At 35.9% G+C, this 18527-nt stretch overlaps 1 protein-coding gene across 1 annotated transcript in view; it reads right to left on the bottom strand.

The window, feature by feature from the left end:
* Positions 1 to 18527, bottom strand: part of LOC139726197 (tyrosine-protein phosphatase non-receptor type substrate 1-like) — a 104918-nt gene that overhangs the window by 81428 nt on the left and 4963 nt on the right. Inside the window, exon 2 of the mRNA XM_071637264.1 lies at positions 747 to 983. The gene's annotated coding sequence lies outside the window, so the exon portion shown is untranslated. The remainder of the gene's footprint in view (positions 1 to 746; positions 984 to 18527) is intronic.

The raw sequence follows: 18527 nt of genomic DNA, 5'->3' as shown, positions 1-18527 counted from the left end.
ACCACGTAAATCTCAAGTTTTCACATTTTCTGAAAGAGCTTTTCTTCTACTATTCCTAAGTTTGGGATCATAAAATGAATGGAAAGCTGTGTTTTCAGCAGTTCTTCTACAAACCTTTTTTTTTTTTTTTTTGGTTGTGACATCAGATTATATCTTAGAGGCCCCTTCTCATTTTTTGGGAAACCCTTTGCACACTCTTCTCATTAAATTCTATTTTCTCGTTAAAGGATACTTTGTTTAAAAAATGACATTAATCAATGACAGAATGTGTTGATATAGCATGGTCAATTTCAGCTTAATCTGATAAACCCTTCATTTAAGTGGTTTAAACGTAAAGTATGTCTCAAGCCAAATCACATGCCATATCTTTTTCTTTTTTTTTTGGGGGGGGGGGGTAGAATAACCACCGATCAAGTTCTGATGACTTTAAGATCAGTAAAGCAAAACGTGATTTTAATCTCTAAACTATGTACTTGGGTCTACATTTGTTAAACTAAAATGGACAAGAAAACTATGTCCAATGTACTGATACATTTGTGTATTGTTTTCGTTTTTCTCTGTTTGTTTCTCAAAACACTGTATACGCATTTTCACTCTCCGCCATTAACTTTGGGAATATTAGATATATTATGTTATGCATGACTTCGCCAAGAATGCCCAGTATTAAAGAGAGAAATGTCTCGTGTAGATAATGCTACAATATAACGTATACATATTCTTATCAAGCCGGGGTTGAAGTCGGTAACCTTTTTCAAATCCTTGCTGGACAGTCCTTCCTTCTCAGGTGTTAAAGAACGTTTTTTTTAGACATGATGTATTGACGAATGTGGTCAATCAGGTACTGATACCAGCAATGCCTGGCTTGCGAGACAACAGGAGATGGTTTGGGCGATGAGAAGTTCGCTTGTATTGGCGATGTCACACTGTGAGCCAGGTATTCTCGACGAAGGATGTGGCTATACAGGACAGGCTTATTCCATGACCTGGAAAGAGAGACACATGAAGACCAATTGTTCTTGCCGTTAACCGATGTACTTAATAATTGAGGGGGTCGGTGCAATATAGTGCTAATCCACACAATAGCCATTTTGAGATAATCGCTGTTGAATGTTTTGAAAGTCCATACATTATACATTAATAAAACATGAATGTATGCATTTTTACCATCTTATTGGTTGAATTCAAATATATTTTCACAGAGGCTAGAGTGAGGGATAAGGATTATGAAAATGCATGTAACTCAATTTTGACAAAATTGTGGGTTAGCACTATATTGCACCGACCCCCTCAATTATTTCTAGGGGGTTCGGCACCTATTTTAATTCAATTCAATTTAATTCAACTTCATTTCATTTCAAATTTCCTGCTCTGAAAATAATTGAATTAAAAAAGACCTACTATCAGTACATTCGAGCACTACAAAAATCTACGTATACAATAGACCGATAACAGATTGAAACACAAAGAAAAAATAAACTTTGAATTGGAGCTATTGATAATGGAGCAACGAGCTCACAAAATAAAGGCAGAATATATTGGAGATTTCTAAATGTAGAAGAATATCGTTAAATGAGCAAGTTGATTTAACCCTATTTTCCAACCGAGGGGAGGGGGTGGGAGCACCCCCCCCCCCCACGACGTTTCGCGTGACTATTCCGCAACGCGTTATGCGCTCGCCGCGACATTATATGACTTTTTTTTTTCAAGTATCGCGCAACTTTTGAGACCAAATTTGTTGCTCCCGGGCATACCGTTTTGAAGCCACGTCCCTTCGAAAAAAAAAATTAATCCACCCAAAAATTTCTCAAAAACATGATTTTGTGTACAAATCCAACATTGATTGTGTGCTTTTCAATTAATTCACATAACATAATTTGACCCTGCTCCTCAAAACAAACAAAAAGTTGCCAGACATGAATTTTTTAATAGTTAAGACCACATTCTGAAAGAGCAAACGTTAAGCTTTAAAATGATGTATAATTCAAATCAAACGGACTCTCCTAACCTATCCAAATATTGGAAAGAAAGCACGAACTCAGGAAAAGTGTGTACTGAGAAAAGAGGCTCTGCAGTACAGTGTCTATTCAAGCGCTTAATCTTTACCAAACCGTGCTGGCTGTGCGATGAATGAGACAAAAAACAGGAAGTGAAACACCAGAGTAACAATAAAAAGATTATCAAATTAAACTAAAATTGAGCATGCCTCATTAACACATTCTGTCCATAATTAATGCCAACTTTCAAAGCAGTAGCATTATCCTTTCAAAAGTTATTAGAGTTGAAAGTGAAGAGTGTGGACAAGGTTTTTCAGAAATGAAAAAGGGATTCTGAAGACACACCTAATCACACTATTCTACCAAAAATATTCGAGATAAACTGCTAAAAAAGAAACACACTTTCCTACCCGTTTTATGATACCAAATTTTAGCATAATGTAAAAGAAGACCCGCTCTTTCAGAAAATATGAAAAAGACAAGTTTGGCTAGGTTGACCCATTTCACTTATTTTCAGTCCTCACGCAAAATCAGTGTGTGCGACTTTATGTTCGTTTTGAGGTGCACGGTCACATATGCTTACTTTCAATGGCTGATAATGATTTATTTTAGCCTGATAATGCTTTAAGCCATTTCTGCAACAAACTTTGACAAGAAACAAACAAATCAAAAAGAAAAAGACAAAAAGACAAAGAAATATACAAGAAATTCAATTAACAAAGAAATACATAACAAATAGTTATGAAGCAGAATTTTTGCTTCCATATTATTTTTGATGATATTAAAAAATATATATATGTTCACCAAAAATTAGAAGTCTTGGAGCTTTATTTTTTTTATTTATAGGCAAAAATGTCTGCGTGAATTAGCATAAATTAATTAATACAAAACAAATAATTTGAAATTTAAGTTACCTAACTATACAGTCTTGTAGAAAACATTGGCTTCTACCTTAGTGAAAATTTTCGCGATAGCGCAATCCACGACAGAGATCTGTAGGGGGAGCAAAAAGCCTTTCCCCCTGGTGGTTTCAAGTCCCTCAAAAAAACCCGGTGTGACTAGGGTTAACATAAGACAGCGTGAAAAAAAAAGTGCGTAAAAAGTGAAAAGAACAACAGCTTATCCCTGTCCCCCTATTCCGCTGTTCTGGCATCGCATTGCACAACAATCCAAATATGCCTATAAATATGGTCGATATGGCATTGACCCTATTTATTTCCATTATTTTTGTTTTTCCTGGGGGAGGACAAAAAAAAAATGTGAGAATTGTACCAAAAGTTTGCCACAGATCACTGAATTTCAGGTGTGAAAATGCAAAATCACCTTCGTGGGGAAGGACAATTTAATACCCTTTGTATCTATATCCTCATGTAAATGCTTTTCTGTTTGATGGCTTAACAGACAGCGTTCATGATAACCATTGTAAGAATTAATGCAAGCTATTTATTTAAATGAAACCATTTTGTAGGCAAATCCTTTTGGATTTATTGTAAGAATTCAAGTAAGGAACCCGATTCTTCACGAAAATTGATTGCGCTAGGACAAAAAGCAACAAATATACAAACAAACAATAACAATACAAAAAGGGCCTTTTTCAAGCGAATGAACTTTAACATATAACTGGCATAATACATACAAAATCGCTGCAATATTGCTATAAAATTGTTAATTCTAGAAAAAGAAATATTCTTAGTACATCGATAATCGCAAAACAAATTTATGAAAACTCTCTCTACGCGGATCATGACTCAACTTTCTACGTGTGGGGGAATGTCATCGATCAATGCCTTTTTGTTCATATGCAACATCCATTATTGTATTGTTCCAATATGCAAATCTATAGCATTTGCACCTAAATTCTATTTCTGAGTTAACCAGAGCATGGTAATCATATATATGATAATAAATAAGTGATTACATAGCATTAATTCGTCTATAGGTTGAAATGGGATAGGTAGTTTAATTCTATTTTCCCTTGAAGCGTTTTTTTTTTTCATTCAAATCTACGAAAAAAAAAAACACTTTAATGTCACAACAAACATTACTGATGCCCCAATGAATAAACAAAATTAAACGGAATATTAGCCCTGGGGTAATTGCTTAAAGACTAAAATTGATTCGTTATTTTTGGTTTTAAAAAAAGGGCCTTACGGATTATAAATCAAGCACATTTTTTTGATCACACTGATGAATTGTTTGTGTCAAGTAAATTGTCAAAAATTTCTGATTTGTATTGGTATCATGTTGGAATTTTCATGTATAAGTTGAATACTGGTGACCTTCCTAGTATATTTTCATCAATGTTTGTGAAAAACAGTGATATTCATACTTACCCTACAAGACACCGTGAATCCTATCATTTTTCCCCTGTCCGTACAGCTTTAGCCCTTAGGACAATTACATCGACCGACCCTTCTTTCTGGAATGAGTTAGATTCGGATCGGCTGCACTCAAGTTCTTTACGCTCCTTTAAGAAAAATCTCAAAGCCATTTTTTTTTTAATCCTATGTTTAATTATTTTGCCGTAATCATTTGAAAAAATGTTGCATACTCGAATGATGCCTCGCTCGGATGACTTCATTAGTTTGATCACCTTGCTACTTTTCTCAGCATTTATACCATAAGTTAACCATAAACATTATATATTATACTTTGTACATCCCGTAAACTTTGTACAATATTCTCGATATCTTGTATTTTGCATGTTACGTCACCTCTGACATTACTATACTGTACTAAACCCTATGTTTTATTTTTGGAGCCCACATCCTACAAGCTTTGCTTTTTAGTGGGTTCCTCATATTACACGTCAATTATAAATGTCCTTATACATTTGTGCATTATTGGTTCAAACTGACCATTGTGTGAAAGCATTTGTTCTTCAAATCAAATGGAATATAAAACTTGTATGGAATGTGGAATTTGGAACATGAATTTAAAAAAAAAATGTTATAATCATTCATGGTTTATTGACATCGTGACTCGCAGCAATTTGGATTGCTGAATTGCTCACAATTGTACATAAAAGACATGATGTATACATATAAATATAACAAAACTGTTTGTACTGTAGATATAAACATAAAATTGCAATTCGTTATACATACACGTTAAAATGCATAAAATGTAATTCCGATAATTTGCTACAAGTAAAATGCCTCTTGGTTCGTTTCGAACAGCTGCTAATGTGCCTAAAGGATGTATCTTTAAACATCACGTGTGAATAATATGTATGCGGTTATGTGTGTGTGCATTTAACGTGTGTGCATTTAGCGCGTTTGCATTGAAGCATATTATGATGTGTTTGTTCATTACTGAATTGCTCCCATTTGTACTCGAAGAACATGCATAGACCTACACAAAACATAACAAAACCGTCTTTTACTATACAACAAATGCTATCACAAAAACACTGCCTTGCATATATATAACCAAATCATTTAGAATATACACAATTCCGATTCTTACCACAAGGAAATAACCTGATGCTGTATATCAAATATTATCAAACATATGTTGAGGCGCTTGAGGTGTCACCTGTGTGTGTCTGTAAACATGTGTGTGTATATGTGTGTATTGATGCGGGTGTGTGTATAATGTGTATGTGTATAATGTACTATGTATATGTGTATTGTGCATAAGTGTGTGTCTATTCAAATGTATGGCTTTCCATGTTTACAGCGATGAAATCGCTGTAACTCTTCCAATTATACATGACGGACACGCAGTCATAAAAACATAACAAAATCGTCCATTATCGCACCACGGATATATCACCTGAAAACAGCAACAGTTCATTGCACACATAAAACGCAATTGTCTAAAAATATACAAAATTCCAATCCTTACCACGAAGAAGTTACATCTATATATAGGTGTATTACGAGCGTTCTGTTGAAGTGCTTGCAAAGGCGTAGAATACTTGTACGCGTATGATCATATGCTTGTGGGCGTGTGTGTGTGTGTGTGAGTATGCGTGTATATGCGGGAGTTGTGTGTCTGTGTGTGTGTTGTGTTTTTGTATAAATAAAATTGCTTTTATGAGAGCTGACACAGTAGGCTCAATAACGAGACAAAAAAAAATTGACCTCTATAATCATACACCATACAATTATATCAGTGAAAATATACCAGTTCCCCGGGATAGCAATCGAGTCTCTGATAATACATAATCACTCGTTACTGTTGAAGATGCATATAAGATAAGTAAATAAATTCAACTTTCAATGTATATGTATTATTGCCACAACATTTAATCACTGTGAAATATCTCAATATTGCACCGTTACAAATATTCATATGAAAAAAAAAAAAAAACACGATCAATAGATGAAATCATGTGATGTTGGTGTGCTTGGAAATAGTAAAAACGAAAATGTTCAACAACGACAACAACAACAATTCTTTGGAATTATAGAACGGAATTGCCAGACAAACCAATCTGATATTTATCACGAGGAATTTACGTCTCGGTGTATCATGTATGTATTACAAACGTCCTGTTGAAGCGCTTGCAAAGGCATAGGATACTTGTACACGTATGATTGTGTCTGTGTGCATGTGTGTGTGTGTGCATGTGTGTGTATGCGTGCGTCGTGTGTGTATGTGTGTTTGTGTGTTGTGTTTATGTATGAATGAAATTGCTGCCTAAGAGTTGAGACAGTTGAATTGAATTGAATTGAATTGAATAACTGAAACGGCACTGGTCTTGCACTCGAGACACAGTGAACAGTTCCAGCACGTTTATTTTCATATTTCACTTGACATCAAAATACATCCAAAAAAGAATACAAACCAAGCAAGATACAAAATATGTCATACGTCGGGACATGAACAGAAAGTGTGTCAGCATTCATAATGTACATAATACTAATTCTCTATAACTTGTGAAATATGATGGAACCGCAAAAGCAAAGCTTGTAAGCGCAGGTTCCATGAAAAAATACCGGCGTAAATTTGCTATGCAATCAATGAAGATAGGACACAAAGTAATAATGACGAAACGATATGAAAGCTAAAATATTAAAGTACAAAGAGAAAAAGAAATAAGAGAATAAAGAGAAAAAGTGAAAAAACAAAACAAAAAACAAGAACCCAAAGAATAAGAACTGAGTGAAAATATGGCATATAGGTACACAAGTATATACGTGCACATTATCTATAATCAACTTCATAGTGAGTTCTAAATGTTGATACAGTAGGCTCAATAACAAGACAAAAGATTGACATCTACGTCATAACATTATACCAGTGAAAGTATACGAGTTCTCCGGGATAACAATCGATTTGCAAATAATACAAAATCACTTGCTACTATTGAAACTGCCTTGAGTAGACTGTATGAAAAAAAGTCTTGACTTGTATGGAGTAAAAATGAATTCAACTTGGAATGTAAATGAAGAGCTTGTTTGCAGAAACCGATAAGTCCATATTTGCCAAATGGAGATATTGCAATTAAAGGTCAAGAAAAATAAAGAGAATTATAAGAAAATTTCTGCTTCTTTTGAACATAACTTCAAAAATGTACCTTTATTTGTAGTGACCAATATATCATTTTAAAAGGTATTATTTTGTACTTTATCACAGAGACAGTACTTCAAAATCTTCAAAAATGGACTTATCGGTTTTTGCAAACAAACTCTTCAATTATTATCACAATAAATAATCATTGTAAAATATCTTTATGTTGCACCGTTACAAATATTCATATCAAAAAGCAACATCATTAATAGATTAAGTCATGCGATTATGGGTACTCTTGGAAACAGTAAAAACATAAATGTAAACTGGGAAAGATGTAATTCAACCTGCTATATCTTGCCTGGTTTATAGCTTCACACACCGTTAGTATTGAGCAGCCTTATGATGTATGGAAGAGCACTTTTCCTGTATCGTTCCGTTTTACAGCGGAATTCTGAGTAAGCTTGACCTTTACGTAAGGACTTAGAAGTTATGGCGGCTCGTGTAGGGGGGAGCCGATGGTGGAAGGGTGACTGTGTTTTGGTCAAACCTCTACCCAATTTGAGAGCCAGCTTTTCACGTCTGCTATCTAGAGTTGGGAGACACAGAGTGTCCAGAGCATGTCTGTAGTGGTCATAGAGCGGCCCAAGCACGAGGCGGCAAGCCCTTCGTTGGATTCGCTAAATTTGAGCATTCTGACTTTCGGTTATACCCGACTGCCAAACTGGTGCACAATACTCTACCGCGGGCCGTATACGTGCAATAGACTGACAACAGGTCGCGCAGGGGAAGACTGAATCCCTTGAGAATTCGAAGCATGGGCAGCCTCATGCTTGCTCCCTTGACAATATCATTAACATGACAATTCCATTTGAGATCATTCTGGATCAAAACTCCAAGTAGTTTTACAACTGGGCAATTCCACAGTATGTAGGACATAGGTGCCAAAAATTCAAAATATTTGTTTCAAACACCATACATTTTCAGACAATACATGAGTTGAAGTTTTAAGAATCATTATGTTTTTCAATAAAAGCGGCCATTTTGATTTTCAAAATGGCTGCCAAAATATACCTATAACTCAATGGTAAAAAGAGTGTATTGCCACATAACTTACTCTCTGTATATCCACTTTGCTAGTACTCTAAACAACAATCTTTTATGTATATGCAGTTTACCAGAGAAGTCTTTTACCACACGATAGAAAAAAAAAGCTGGTTGCTTTAAAGAAATTGATAAAAACTTTTAATTAGTTTGACAATGATGGGTGTAACGTCAGTTACCAAAAACAAGGAATTTTTAACTTTATTCATCAAAGAAAGTGAGCTGTATGATGTAACTTGGGATTTCTAATGTATGCCCATATGCCTTCCTTTTAATACCAGAAATAAGGATAATTGGCATACTGGAGAGTCAAAATGAACACTTCAAAATGTGTAACGTCAGTTACCGAAACGTCATACACGAGTATGTAACGTCAGTTACCATGACAGTAATTATAACTGAGACAGATTTTTTGACTTTAGGTCATTTCAATACATCTGGGAAGTCAAAGGTTATCAACAAAGAGCAGCAATCCCTTTGATAGGGAATGATGTCATCACCATGGTATGTCCATGGATACATTTTTTTTTTCATTTTTTTTCTATTTATTCATTTATCATAATTTTTTTTTAGGGGGGGGGGGCTTGAGCTTTTGATTTTTGATTCAGCACAAGTTTAAGGTTAAATCATTTGGAAGTTTAGGTTTACCACTGTAAGGTATGCAATATATGCACTCAAATCACTATACAGTACATTCCCAATCCTACGGGATGATAAAGCTACCAAAGTTTGTAGGCCTAATCAATGACGTGGTTGCATGGTAACCACCTTTTCTATACAAAGCTTGTGTACAGCTGTATACCAACAGTTTTATAATCTTTACTAATGATTGCTTTTGCTAGCATTTTTTTCTTTTTTTCTGGAAGCTTAGTGAAGTTTCTACCTCAAGGCAAATGCACAAACAGACATTTCTACGCTTGCACTTAAATGTGTAGTTTAGTTAATGTGGCACATCTTATATTATGGTGCATACGTGTAAGGCATGTACTCGTTACTGTTTGAAACTTAACACTGATGTTGCCAAACGTTTAACACTGATGCTGCTCAAAGTGAAAGGTAATTCTAGGGCTAAAAAAAAAATTGTTCACATTTGTTGATTACTTTATTTCATTCATGCACGGACATTTTGTAATACATGATAATGACGAACAGGAAGATTTGTTTATATTGATCTTAGAATTCTTTCATTGCAAATTCCTATTTCTTGGTATCTGGGATGATTTGCAAACCTTTAAGATACAAATTATATCATTGAAAAGGAAAAGAAAAACAGTTATATTACTTCAACCAAGGAATAAACCAATAATGCTCTTTTGACCAAAAAAGCATAATGTTTCTTCTTCACAGAGAAATATTAAAAGTGCAACACTTTTCATTTAAATCAATTGATTATGGAGATCATTTTTTTTTTAATTTATGGCCCTAACAATGCCTTGAAGGAGAAGGAGTAAAATACAGCAAAGAAGAAGAAATATATCACAGTAGATTTCATACATATCTATGCATATTTATGACTTGGTATGTGTTTTTTCACCGTTACCTAAAGATATTTTTTTCACACCCAAAAATATCTGTGTTTTGTGTAGTACTGCAGGGTATTATGAGTGGGGCACTCTACAGTTGTAAAAAAAACAAAAAAAAAACCTTAGTTATGTCAATATATTCATACTTGGAACTGATGAATCTAAATGGCTCTGTGTAATCAAAACTGTTGAATAAGCATTCAGTCTTAAGACAAATGTCAAGAAATATCCTCTGGTGCATTTACATTATTTTTGCCCAACTGTGCTATGGCATGGGGGGTTGCCCCCTAGGGGCCCCACCCCATTGTGTCTTTAGATTTTGTTTTAATTTGTTGCTAAATAATTGCCTGGGATTGTTACTGGTATACTGCAGCAGTATAATAACCCGTTGAATAAATTAGTTTTCTGTAAACCCCATAGCAAAAGTATGTGTAACGTCAGTTATGTAACGTCAGTTACTGACATGTTTACCTTTAAGTTTTCATAGAACACAAAGGAAATGGACTAATGCTTCATGTCATTTGTGTATTTATAATTGATGAACCAAGGTATGATTTCATATCAAACAAATCATTCTGAAAGGTCAGAATTATGAAATATCACAAAACTATTCTCAATCATGATTTTGCGTGTGTAAACCCTATGGCAAATGTAAGTGTAACGTCAGTTACGTAACGTCAGTTACCGTCATGCCTTCACTGAAATTGGCATGGTGCTAAAAGGAAATATCTACAGTGCACATTATTTTGCACACCTGTTCCTAAGAACCTAGGTGTATTGCCATTATTAAACATAAAAAGGCTAGAAGTCAGGGACATGAGATATTTCCATTTAAATCTACACCATAATTTTCCATGTCCTTTTTCCGTAACGTCAGTTACCGACACATTTTCACTTGCCATCTGATAAGAAATGCAGTTTGAGAGAAAAACTTTCCACCTATTTCTTCATTTTCATGAACTCATTCATCAATGCTAATTGCAAGCCCCGGGTGCTTTCATTCACAAAACTACAACGTAAACAATTTCATGAAAATCCTTATGCGTAACGTCAGTTACCATGGAATTGCCCAACTGATACTTCATTTACCTCTTGGTTTCCAATGGCTATCTTTGGCGAAATCATTTCTGTACGAACAAAACTGACATTCATTGCAACACATTTCTTGGGGTTTAATTTCATATTGTTACTAGCTGACCAAATATCTAGTTCATGTACAGTGTTCTGAAGAGTTCACGTCTTGTTCACTTTCCTGCATTCCAGTATTGACAGATCGTCGACATATTTCCAACTGGGGTGGGCGCTATCACGACACTCGTCGTTGATCATACACAAAAAATATGACCGGACCGAGTAAAGTCCCTTGAAACTTCCAGCCAATCAGAGTACGCGGACATGTATCTAACACACTGCTCGCGGCTGGAGAGGAAGCTAAAGATCCACGCGACTCCTACGGGCGGGGCATTCATCTCGAGCATCTTGGATATCGCGATGTTGTGGTTAATGCGATCAAACGCTTTGCTGAAATCCACGGCTACCAGTGTTGACACGGTTTTGGGTTTGTCAGCATTGCGAAAGATGGTGTTCAGGATGTCGATGAGATGCATGTCCTTTCCTATTTCTAAACTGAGACGGGTCAATAGAGGTGCTAATGCTGCTCGTAAGCGAGCGGGCTATGAACTTTTCAGCTATTTTTGAGAAGTGGTCCGTTCAGGAGACTGGTCTCAGATCTTCAATGGACGGCTTAGCTTTTTTTCGGGATTGGAGCAATGATCGCGCGCGTCCATTATTTGGGCACGGTAGTGTCATTGAAAGATGCGTTGATGAGGTGGGTAAGCGGGTTGCTCAGTTCATAAGCGAACTCGGTGATGATTTTGGCAGGAATGCCGTCTGGGCCAGAGGCTTTCCGCGGGTTGAGAGAGCAAAGCTCCTTGGATGAACGAGTGGGATAGGCTGGACAGTAGGTAGGAACGAGGGGAGGGAAGTGAGGTCGAGTTTGTCGATGTCCTTGGCGATATTGATGAAAGACTCGTTGATCTGTCCAGCTTTTCCTGCAAAGTAACCCTGACGTAATCCCTCAATCACTGCAGGAGTCTGATTAGTCGTTGTTCCAGTCATAGATTTTATGTTTCTATGCCACTGGGAGGGGTTCATCTTCTTCATTTTTTGTACGCGTTCCGCATAAAATGAAGACTTTGCAGACGCTATGCATCTGGTTAACTTGTTTATCAGCTTCCAGCGTACTGTTTAACGTTATGTTGTAATTTTGTTAGATGAAATATATATATATATATATATATATATATATATATATATATAGAGAGAGAGAGAGAGAGAGAGAGAGTGGAAAACACTCTTAAAAATCGTCCCCTTCCGCTAAGAAGCCGAAGATGTCTAACAGTAGTCTCACCGCTTGCAGTAGCCGTATGGAAACAATAGCTGAAACCCAAGGTCAGTACGATAGCAACATTGCGTGGAGCCGAACCCACCGGCAATACACGACGGTCTCTAGGCTTATCTTCTGAAGCACCCCCAACGTGGTTTGTCACATTTTTTCAAAGATTTTGAATCAAGATTTGGCTCATGCATTGAAGCTCTGCTAGACAAAAAGCTCAAAGACAATTCACTGTAGGTATCTGATCATGAGGAAAAGATGAATAACATTGAATTTGAAATGGGCGCCCTGAAAGATTCAGTCAAACAGTTAGAGGAGAAAGAGATCCTCGTAAATAAGCTTGATGACCTTGAGAATAGGGGAAAGAAAAAATTTCGTACTCTTTGGTATTGCAGAATCTTCAAACCCAACAACGGAAGATTGTATGAAAACTGTCACTCAATTCCTGCAATACGCTGATGTTCCAAAAGCAGATCTCGCAAAGATAGAAAGATGTCAACGTACGCCCACACATCAGCCTGTGGGCAAAGATGGAACTCATTCCAAGCAATCGAGAAGAATCCGTGTTGCGTTTTCGACAGTTGTAACTAAGGAAAGGGTCAGGAGAGCATGTATCAAGACCGGCTCCATGTACCATGATCTCAAGGTCTTTGTGGCAGAGGACTTGTCGCAAAGGGTTCCCCAGTTGCGCCGGAAGAAACAGGAAAAATTCAAGCGCCTGAAAGACGGAGGCAAAATACCGTTTTTCGCTTATCTTTATAAGATTCTATACTCGGATCAAACCTCTGTGAAAGTTGTTTCAGTGGACTACCTCCAGGCATACTACGGCAGTTTAAGATTTCAAGAAATCTTTCAGAACATCAGCTAATGAGAGAAAGATATCATGAAATAAAAACATTGAACATTTAGACAATGGAGTATACGTCGAGGTCCTATCTAGCAAGTTTATTACCATACAGCTGACAGTTGTACTGCTGAAAGAAAAGGAGTATTAAGTAAACAAAAATGAATATATTGACAGTGGATTGAACTTCTCCTTCTCCGAAAAATCTTTGATTTTAGCTACATGTATTTACACGTAACCTTTGCCTTAGCCATAAGTAGCTGCAAGTGTATTTGAATATAATATTTTGGATTCATTGTTATTTTTTATCATGTTTATTACTAAGTTACTAATTTAAACTCCATCATGGCGAGTGATCTGGTAAAAAGGAAAAATGTAAGAAAAATGTTTGAACCTTGGAAATTCATTATGTTTAGTTATGACTTTGTTATGGTCTAGTCAGCTTTTATATATCTGGGTTTCCCATGATGCTCGCTTTGATGATGTTCCATTTTTGTTTTGTTTGTTTTTTGTTTTTGTCTGAGAAGGGGATGTATACATGTATGTTTATATATATATATATATATATATTTATTACTAATTTTCCCCCTGGGGGGGGGGGTCTCATTACAAAAGCTCATTGTGTGTATGTTCTGCTTCAGAAACGGATTTTTAATCTAACATCACATCGCATCCTGGTCGCTGATGAAGAATGCGACGACTAACCTGTTTGGTGTCTTGTTTCTAAAACATGCGCTTTCCTCGCCAGGATAAAGCGTTTTAATGCCATTTTAGGTTTTAATCTCATTCACTTCTGTTCGTCATTGATCAGTGACTACCAGGAAAGGCTGGTTGACTATCAGGTAAAGTCTGATTGACTATCAGGAAAAGTCTGATTGACTACGGGAAAGACCGTTGACTATCAGGAAAGTCTGATACAGTATTCCATCACGGACAAGGCACAACTACTGGCTGGGATGTCTCTTTGGGGGCCGGAGGTGTGAGGTTGCGTCAGTGAAAGACAAGATGAGGTGTGTCTCTGAACCGTTTATCTTCGTGATAGTAAATCGGAGCATGACGTTGGCAATGTAAGTCCATTGAAAAGCTATCAGGGATTCATTTTGTCATGTTTTTTTTAACACTGAATTCATTCTTTCATCTTTGGCTCTTCATGGAGGGAACCAGTCCATGGATGCGTCGTTGCTACGCCAAACGCGCACAGACACACTGCGCGGTTACCATGCACTGTGGCAGCAACTACCAGACTAGACGCATTCCATCACAGGCAGGTTAGTTTTGAAATCCGTCCGACCAGGAGCAGACGTATACCCTTGTGTGTATGTTCTGCTTCAGAAACGGATTTTAATCTAACATCACATCGCATCCTGGTCGCTGATGAAGAATGCGATGACTAACCTGTTTGGTGTCTTGTTTCTAAAACATGCGCTTTCCTCGCCAGGATAAAGCGTTTTAATGCCATTTTAGGTTTTAATCTCATATATATATATATATATATTACTAATTTTCCCCCGGGGGGGGGGGGGGGTCTCATTACAAAAGCTCATTGTGAGGAGTTGGGGGTCATCTGTTTTTAGGTGGTACTATTATACAGAAGGCGTGCCCTAGAGTTTCTTCAATTTAATTTCAATTTCGATTTATTTTCATATTTCTCGATGAAGAAATACATCAAATATAACAAAATTAAATGAAGTACATGATATCAAGCTGGAGACATACATAAAATATTGCAAATATATAAAACATATAGTGGTCGATCAATGAAGTTTTGAATCTGTGAATGGATGCTAAAGAAATATGAAGGAACCTACTTAAAAGCGAGCTTGTTGAGCGTAGGTCCCAGTTAAAATCGAGTTAAAGATTAAAATGGGGAGCACGGGTACAACAATGACCGAAACATAGAGGAAAAAAGTACGATTGTACAGTTATATAGGAAATCCTTCTCTAATGCAGATTTGTCGTTCTGGCAATAATAACAATATGACTCAATATATGATAACAATGATACGGTTAAAAAGTATTAGAGATCTATACATTGCGAGTATTAAAGAGGGAACACATGCACCTGCAAATCCCCCCCCCCCCGAAAAAAGAGACATTCAACAACCAGTTACAGTGCAAGAGGAATTAAAATACCTAAAATTCTTATTTTATAGCCATACAGTGTGTTTTTTTTCTTTTTTGCTCAAAAGTTGCTCTTGTTGTTGTGTCAGACCAGGACTGTCGTTGATTTGAAGCCACTGGTCACCTGTCGCGATGCAATTGCACCCCACTATTGCTTTTGTTTCAATCTAGCTTTGTTTTGTATACTGACTTTTTTCCAATTGATTTTAAATTCAAAGCAGCAATCATTGCTTTTGTTTTACATGTAACAATATTTGATACTTTATATCAAGCAGCTCTATTCCTATATTTTGTTTCACCTACATGTATGTTACCTCCAGGCTACACAATGCAGATACTTCTAGTGTTTGGTTTGCGCAAATAGTGTCATGATTATCCATGGTACCAAAACTAAGTACATTTAATTGTCGAGGTATTCATGATTTTTCTTAAAAAGAAGAAAGATTTTTCATTACCTAAGATCGATTGACAGTGATATCATTTTCCTTCAAGAGACACATTCCTCTGTTGAAGATGAAAAAATCTGTAAGCAGCAATGGGGGACACATGCATGGTTTTCGAGCCATACTTCCAATAGTCGTGGTGTTGCTATTTTAATTCGCAATCATGTTTCACCAATAACTCACTCTTCACATTCTGATCCAAATGGGAGATTTTTTTAATTAATAATCTCACTATTAATGGCTTATATCTTAAACAAACAATGATGACTTTGATATTTTTCTTGATATTTTTGCTAAAGTACCACAATTTGATTATACATCATTGATATGTGCTGGTGACTTTAATGCTGAGTTGGGCCATTAAGATTACTGAGGAGCTTGGCAAAGGCATTCAAACACAAAAGTTAGTAAAATATTATTTAAACTTTGATAGTAGAATGCAAGTCGTGTGATATATGGCCACATTTTCATCCAAATTTAAAACGATATACCAGGCATGAAATCAACCCTAAGGCCCTATCAGACTAGATCTTATTCTTGTTTCAGATAATTTTGTTAGCAACTGTTTGAAATAAAAAATCATCCCAGGGATTCAATCAGATCCCTCTGCGGCTACATTGAATTTTAAGGATGATCAATCAAAAAAAGGACCTGGTTTTTGGAAGATCATTGAACTTTCAGTATTAGAATACTTGTATTTCAATCAGATGAATGATTATTTTATGGAAATCTTTTGTTTGTTTTGAAATTGTTTTGAATAAGCTACCATGCTCTCAATTATCTGATTCTATTACAACTTGGTATTATTTCAGGGAGAAAGCAATAAATAGGGAGTTTGGTGTGACATTTTCAGATTTAGGATCAAGTCAATGTTTATAACAGAAATATCAGATCCAAGTCAAAGCGATTCCTTTTTTTTATCGATAGTGGTTTGATAGGGGTATTGTCTTTGTCAGTATTCTTTTAGATTCACCACTCCCTGGAAGCAACCTTTTTGAAGAATCTATTCTTGATTTCGGTATTTCGCCTGAAGGAAGGAGGACATTTTATCTTTTTTTAATGAGCAATATTCCACAAACATGGTTAACTATCTCAAATTGGGACCACAATGAAATTTTTGACACAATAGTAAATAACTTCTGTTTAGTAAAGAAAGTTCCTAAATATGTATATATATTCAGTTATCTTAAAAGTTCTATTGACGCTCGAGTTCGTTCCTTTTATTTCAAGCTATATTGTAGAGTTATAGCACTAAATGATTTTTTGCACAAAATCAAAAGGCCTCCCCCAACTGCACATTCTGTCGAAGATTGCCATAAACTGATATTCACATGATACAAATTATTCATTAAATGTCATTACGTTAAAAAAAAGTTTGGGATGGAATAGTTAATGTAATTAATCAAAATACTAAGAAAAGTTATAACCCCTCCGTTGTTTTTTTTTTTTTGGTTTTTTTTTGGGGGGGGGGTTAAAAGAATTAAAGAAGTAATAACTTATATTTTCCTTATTTTTAAATATATTTATTTGTGTAAATTCAGAGGTAACCAACCCTTATTTCAAGGATTTAAGGTGTACTTAAAAACGTGTAAAGAACTTGAGTATCGCATTGCTAATAAGAATGGAAAACTTATACTTCATTTCCGTAAATGGAGATTTGACATACGCAATGTAAAAGGTATATTATTGCGGTGAGCACTCTAGATTTAGCATATTGAAGCGATAAATTGTTAATGACACTGTCATATGCGCCAATCTGTGGTGCCAGTGGCAGTGGGTGTGGGCCCCCTTTGGGCGTTGGGGGCATCTTCTTGGTTCCACATATAAACTGGTGGAGCCGTTTGATATGTATAAATGTTTCTATATATGCTGTTAATTGTCTCATGTAGAATCTGGTGGGTTCTCCTGAGGGCGTCCTAGGGGCGAGTTGATGCTCTTTATTATCTCTTAAGTTTGTTTTTCAAATGTACCATTATGTACAACACTCTTATGGAATTTATTCTATGCTGCTTTGCTTTCATTTCCTATGATTTGTTGACATATTTTTTTGTTATTATTTATCAGTAGTAGTATTTTTATCATCTCGAATTTTGATGTGATATTTTTTTTAATCCTGTTAATATGATCAATAAAAACTCAATAAAAAATACCTTATTGCCTACAAAGTACAGTGGAACAGTGGAACACTTTTATTTATCAAACAAATCAACTTGATGTAGTTTGAGCTGTTTCAGTGGTAGCCCAAACAAACAAATACATTAAAATGACGCAATCATTCAAAGTTGTGTGATACTGATGACTAGTTTCTACCAAGATCTAGAGTGAACAGCTCGTTCGAAGGTTCGTTTGATATCAAAAGGCTCTTCTGTCCAAAGTAGCATTATTCTGCAGGTTCGTTATTCCCAATTTCCTTTGGATTAACGAATCTCCGGAATAACGAACCTTCGGAATAACGCCGCAAATGTTCGGATTAACGAACCCTTTTTCTATTTCGGATTAACGAACCTTCGGAATAACTAACCTTCGGAATAGCGAACCTTCGGAATAACGAACAGCACCCAAGATCTACCATCTAGTACCACAAGATACCACATAATTAGAAAACAAATTGTTAGTTGAGCAGAGTTTGGGGTTAGAGGGGGG

This window comes from Diadema antillarum, unplaced genomic scaffold, assembly GCF_040938485.1.
Source record: "Diadema antillarum isolate AM-2024a unplaced genomic scaffold, OU_Dant_1.0 seq00000081_RagTag, whole genome shotgun sequence".
Taxonomy (NCBI): domain Eukaryota; kingdom Metazoa; phylum Echinodermata; class Echinoidea; order Diadematoida; family Diadematidae; genus Diadema; species Diadema antillarum.
This window is presented reverse-complemented; position numbering and strand designations above follow the sequence as displayed.